This window comes from Sinocyclocheilus grahami, unplaced genomic scaffold (assembly GCF_001515645.1).
Source record: "Sinocyclocheilus grahami isolate Dianchi unplaced genomic scaffold, SAMN03320097.WGS_v1.1 scaffold18.1, whole genome shotgun sequence".
Taxonomy (NCBI): Eukaryota; Metazoa; Chordata; class Actinopteri; order Cypriniformes; family Cyprinidae; genus Sinocyclocheilus; species Sinocyclocheilus grahami.
Window position 1 is genome coordinate 802081 of NW_015505197.1, and position 6852 is coordinate 808932.

The window sequence follows — 6852 nt, forward strand, 5'->3', positions numbered from 1 at the left end:
TTCCTTGCACACTACTATTTTATGACCTCAAAACACTACCACAGTGCATGATTTGTAGACAAATACATTTTCACGTTTCCATTACATGTTGTAGTAAATGCGTTTAGTAGCTCACCTTACCACGATACGTACAACAACTAACGTAATAAATTATCACATTCACATTTCTCTGTCTCTCATTCCCCTCACCCAGCTGTCTGTGACAGCTCACTCAAGTTTCAATGATTATTAAAAGTATTTCAACCCTTAGTAATCTATCATATTCTACATATACAGTATGTTGTACACCTGATAAGCTGCTAATCCAGTCCAAAGGCAGTAAAATAAAGAGCAGACTTTGATCTTCTTTCTCCCCCATATCTCTCTTCTTCTCTTTCTTGTGCGACTTTTGACAACAATTTCAACCTGCAGTGTGCCGCTGGACATGAGAAATATCAGACACCAAGGCACAGGAAACACAAAAATTCAGAGAGGAAGTAGCTCTGATGGAACTTCACAGCCCTGGAGGAGAGAATGAAAGTATGGAGAGGTTTTGTGCGCCTGTGAGAGACAGAGAGAAAATGAGCGAGTGTGCATGCATGCATGTGAGTGAGAGAGCTTGAGTGTGTTGGTCAGCTCCTGTCGTTCAGTCTCTGAGTGGATCTGGGAGATCAAACGCTGGTGAAAATTAATCTCTTTATATGTCTCTGAAGGCAGTGAGAGAGACGCTCTGATCTAGGAGTGTGATGTGTCTGTTGGTCAGATCAATAACATACTCATTATGGTGCCAATTTTATAAAAATTCCACAGAAACAAAGATAGATTCTTAGAATGTGCTATAATTGTTACAACATAATTATGAAAAAAAAAGCTTTTTTTATTATTATCTAGATTTTGGTGCTGTTGCTGAATATTAATGTGAATATTTGCTGATTAGTAATAATAAATGAATATTTTATCATTATTCCAAATCATTCTCTTTTTTTTCTTAAGAAAGAGGAAATTTTGATGCTGGTTTCCCTGTTATTTTCCATGTAATTACAATAAACTTGGACTGAAGCTTTTTAAAATTAAAAACAAACATGAAAGAATCATAAATGTGTTCCACATAATGCATACTCTATAAAAGGCATACAATAAAATTGTGTGAGACTTAAACATGCTTTTTATATGTCCGCTCATGAGATAAGTAGCATGTGACCAAATCATTTTTGTGAGTCAGTTTTTTTTTCTTTGAATGTTTGATTAATTTCCCAAAACTAGTCTCAATTAGTTTGAGTCGTATCTTTTCATTGAATCTTTGATTTGGTTCACAAAACCAGCCTGAATAATTTGTTCATGAATCATTCTTTTGAGACAGATCTTTACATTGAATCTTTGATTCAGTTCACAAAAGCAGTCTATTGTCACACAAATTTATTATATGACTTCAGAAGACGAGTGGACCATTTTTGCTGCTTTTGCATTGTACTTTTTTGAAGCTTGCAAGCTTCAATCTCCGTTCACTGTAACTGCATGGAAAACAATGCCAACATTAGTAAAAAAGGACAAAAAAAATCATTTTGGGGTAAACTATGCCTTTAAAATGATAGATATAGTTCATGATTTCTGAAACACCATCGTTAATACTTCCACAGCACATCTCTCCTGTGAACGCCATCTAATGAGCGAGAAGTCTGGCCTTTAGCTCACTAGCTAACACTCATAGTTCCCCTTCCTGAAAATGTCACATGTTCAAATCTGGCACAAAACAAATTGAAGTCTGTCGTTTAGTTGAGGTCTGCACTGAAAGATCCAGAAAGAAATGAAAGCAAGTAGGTTCCATTGATCTTTCACGGTATGAATGAGAGGGAATGATATTATGATGACCTATCCTTCAGGCTGGCCGAAAAAAAATAAATATTTCACATCCACACAGTCAAGACACAGATGTGTGCAGCTCGGTAATTTTAGGATTCTTCTATTTTTCCGTCCAGAATGAATTCTGCGGGTTTATGCGTAAATCACAGTTCTTCGCACTTTGATAAAAAACATTAAAGTCTTGATCTCTCAGAGCCTGAGGGGATGGAGAAGCTTACCCTCTCATTAAACACCCATCTGCAGAGTATCGCCAGTGATTAGGATTGCTTAACTAATTTCTTGATAATTTAACAAATGAAATTACGGATTAAATATGTATTAGATATTAATATAAGATACACTGTAAAAAAAATCCGTAAAATTTACGGTAAAAAACTTTTTAGAAGAATTTTATCGTAAAAAATACGGTAGCAATGTTTTAGGTTTTACGGTTTTAACTTAAATTTACAGTTAAATACCGTAATTTCATTAACTGATATAATATATCATCCTATTGAAATACTTAAATTTGTTTTGTATCTTTGTAATGCACTGATAACCACCAAATGCAGGTGGTGATGAGAAAATCACATGATGAACCAAAGCCCATCACAAGCAGCCTTTAAATAATAACATATATAGAAGGTGCACAGTGTCATTCACACAAACACTAAACACCATCATGGTAACACACATGAAACTGAAATAATGCAATAAAAATTCATTTAACAACGTTAGGTGTAACATAAAACCCTAATATACAAAACTGATAAGAAAAAACTAAGAAGAAACATAGTTATTTCAACAAAAAAACATCAAATTTGAAATGTAACACAGGGAATTCTGGGAATGTCAATTTACGGTTCTTCACTGTAAATTATTCGATATTTTTCACTTCCAAAAACGGTATACTACCGTAAAATTTATGTCCAATACATGTAATGTCCAATACAGTTTTTCACTGTATATAGTAGGGGAATTTACTGTTAACTATTTAACAGGTTTTTACTGTAGTCTTTTACCGTTAAATTCACGGTCATTTTTTACAGTGTAATGCCTGTAACCGCTCAGCGTCATTTGGAAGCATCCTGTTTTAATGAACAGTTTCTTTCTTTCTTTGAATGTGTGTGTGTGTAGATGTGTAAAACACTCTTGTGATGAACAAGAGGCTCGGAAAGCTGCGGTTCCTTAAAGCTGGAGGTATTTTGTAGCTTTAGGAGGCTCATAGTGTCTTTGAACAGCTCTTCATATGCTAATGAGGGAACTTTAATCAAGGTTCCTCGTTAAGGTCTCGTTTAGAGCCTTTGCGGGAGCTCGTTAAGGTAAACCTGCCTCAGGATTACACCTAATTAACAAACTCTAAACCAAGCAGGAAAATGACCAGTGCTGAGAACTAGCAATATGTTTGTGAATGCGAAAGGGTGTTTTCCTCTAAATGTCTCCTGAATATTAAGCTCCATCCCCTGGGTGTTGTTTGAAATGCTCCCGTAGTTTTATCTCCATAATGACTCCATCAAATTACCTTAGCTCAGTGTTTCAATTTCTCAGCTCCCTATAATCATCTGGTTCAGGTGAGTTCGAGGGCTTTAAAGCCTTCTAATGTTTATTTGTTTTTCCCTTGTTATCTTTATGCACCGCGAATGCGTGTCCAAACACATTCGTCGCTCGTTGGGTTCTCATTGGGTGTTTAAGCATCTCACGCTGTGGCTAATTCTGACTGATGTTCTTCGGCAGTACTCAAATATGTAATTAATTCAACGGAGCCAATTAAACTCTCATCTGACTTCCATCTCTAAGTGTGTGCGCATGAGAGAGACTCATTTTTGCAATAGACTCTTGGTCAGCATTACTAGAGCCTTTGATTTTCTAGGACTCCATGATCACAGGTTTAATTTATCCTAGGAATTTCAGCTTTCTCCGGTCGACTGGCTTTGCACCGATTGTATACTGATGGATCTGCAGTATGACTGAAGCATAAATTAGAGGCGGCAGGTCGCCTCGGGCTGACCTGTGGTGAGGCCGATAAGATGGCTTACATATAGTGAATCGTAATCTCTCATATACACGCTCAAAAACAAAAATCAATCAGCTCACATCCCATAAACACGTGTTTTGGATTGCTGCCATGTATAAAGTGCACCTTTAATTGTGAGCCTACCCGTGTATCAGTCGGTCTGTCTGTCTGCCTGTGTACCTGTGAGTGTATGTGTGTGTGTTATTGATGTAAGAAACCTAAAAAGAGTTTTGCTGATCGATTCTGTATCGGCATTAATGAATTTCAATCGCATCAAGTTGAGCCTTTGAGCTTTCTGCCGTTAGAAACTCCAATCATGATGACGGTAAATAAACATAGGCCTACACAAGTCTGATTACTGGGATGCCAAAATTCCTCACACCTCTCCATCCCCTCTCTCTCTCTGTATCAATCCGTTCTCTCATCCCTGAATCGCTTCATCACCTCATTCTTAGAATTCATCTCACACATCATTCATCTCCGGAAAGGAGAAACTAACAATATACACATATATTTATGTGGTGAATTCTCACCCTGAGAGCAGTGAACCAAAAGCATATATCAAAAAATGGTGACAGCGGCTAAAAAGCATGAATATCAAATAGGCTTATTCTGACACATACATAGTGGTGTAGTCACACCAAATAGAATTTCATTTAGTTAATTGTATGTAATTGTGAACATCTGCGCTCTCAGATGATTTTGTGCAGTTGTATGTATATTCAGTCACCGGGCACTGCTGGCCAAATGGGTGCCCTAAGCAGGATTGTATTGTTGTGCCCCCTCTCGCAAATATTATGGAAGTAAAAAAAAAACACCTACTACAGGGGTCAAAATAGAACTTTAATAAAATATAGAAATAAAATGTAATTAAATTGTATTATTTACAAATTACAATTGTAGCTCTAGTTACCTATGGCTATGATTTTATTAATACAGTTGTCTGATTGATTTTATAGTCTCAAGCATTTAGAAATCATGCAAAAGAAAATTAAGCAGTTTTTCGATAAAACCATGGTTAATTTTTGTAAGGGTTGTGATGTCCACGTGTTTTTTGTTGAAGAAATTATAGAGGCTGTGTCATCTATAGCAAAAAGGTGGCCAAAATGTAAAGCTTAAGTGGATATTTGAATTAAATGTTTGGTCAATAACCTATTAAACAAGGATTTGAGCATCCTGTAAGTATAACAGCAGCAATTACCAGGCCTTTGGCTCCCTTTGCAGGCATTTGTAATAATAATGTACATAAATTGTTTATTTTGTATTACATTATGTATTTTAACAGTTTTATTCTATGAAACCATATAATTATTAATTAGCCCATCATTATTGCCTCATCGTTTTTATATAATGCATTGTAAAACTTACAAAAATTTTCTTTTCTTTTGCATGATTTCTAAATGCTTGAGACTATAAAATCAATCAGACAACTGTATTAATAAAATCATAGCCATAGGTAACTAGAGCTACAATTGTAATTTGTAAATAATACAATTTAATTACTTTTTTTGTTTTTTTTTACTTTTATATATATTTTTAAAGTGGTCATATGATGTTGCTAAAAATAACATTATTTTGTGTATTTGGTGTAATGAAATGTTTATGTGGTTTAAGGTTCAAAAACACATTATTTTCCACATACTGTACATTATTGTTTCTCCTCTATGCCCCGCCTTTCAGAAACACGTCGATCTTTACAAAGCTCATCGGTCTGAAAAGCGAGGTGTGCTCTGATTGGCCAGCTATACAGTGCGCTGTGATTGGCCGAATACCTCAAGCATGTGATGGAAATGTTACGCCCCTTACCATACTGTGATGGCCTGTCCGGCCGGAGCAACGAGACAAAAACATTAAAATCCATTATAAACTAGGCATTTGTTGCATTCAGTGGGGACATAATTACGGATTATAATGACATATACTGTCTTTTTATGCGTTGCATCACGCCGCGTAAACATAAAACTATGTCTGCATTTGTGATTGGAGAAATGACAAACAACAAGCGCTACTCTACACTGCTCAAAACTCGCGTTTGAATCATCAGTGGCAAATTCTTTAATATAAAAAACGTACTTGCAGTCTGTTAGTCAGGACAGCCGGCATTGTAGTCTACTCTCCCAGGATCAGGAGGATCAGTCCTCTATAAAATGTGCTGCACACATCTGATTATTCAGCCTGGTCTCATGTTTATACATAGGTATTAATACGTAACATTTACAAGCACAAAACTTACAATTTAGACGTATTTTTAGACCCCTTAACCTACCCCCAAACCTAAACCGACCCATTTTATAGCGAATATGCATTTTTATCATTTTATTAATACGCAATTTAGATTTTTAGACCCCTTAACCTACCCATATAGTGAATATAAAAGGATATAAAACGCAAATGACCGAAATACGCAGGAAAATAACCATTTTAGTAACAATATAGCATTAAAATATTTTTATAGTCGCTAATTCCACTCCTACCAATAAACCTAAACATTTCTGTACAGTATAAGAAAAACATGACAGACAGATAAATGCAATTACAATCATTTATTTATTGCAAAAATGTCTAAAGCAGTACCAAAAGTAATCCAAATTACGATGCGTTGCACCCGCAGTCCTCTCTGGCGGAATATAGTAGGTTTGTGTAATCCAGACCAGAATTTGTTGTTAATCGCTGAAAATATTATCCAGATAATTTTCCTGATCCACTCCGTGAACTCGTGAAGGCACGCGCGCATCATTCAAACACGGCATGTCGCAATCTGTGACGAATGCAGGCGAGAGCCAATGAGTGTTCGATTATCCTGCCATAAAACCTGTCGTTTGAAGCGGCAACATTTGAATTTGTAAAGAGCGCATCAGTCAGCGCGGGCTTTGCTGCTCACGGTCACTGCACTCGCTGCTCGGGATGGAGAAGCAAGGAGATCGCCAAAAAAAAGGCTTGGATTTGGGTCTGTTCTTCGCAGTCCTATGGATTATATTGTCAGTCACAGCATGTCGGAGAAAACGCCTTTTGTGGCCCAT

At 36.4% G+C, this 6852-nt stretch overlaps 1 protein-coding gene across 1 annotated transcript in view; it reads left to right on the forward strand.

Moving 5' to 3' along the window:
- Nucleotides 1–3335: 3335 nt before the first annotated feature.
- The window catches only part of LOC107552962 (E3 ubiquitin-protein ligase NEURL1-like), a 54556-nt gene continuing 51039 nt past the window's right edge, over nucleotides 3336–6852 (forward strand). Inside the window, exon 1 of the mRNA XM_016235040.1 lies at nucleotides 3336–3389. The gene's annotated coding sequence lies outside the window, so the exon portion shown is untranslated. The remainder of the gene's footprint in view (nucleotides 3390–6852) is intronic.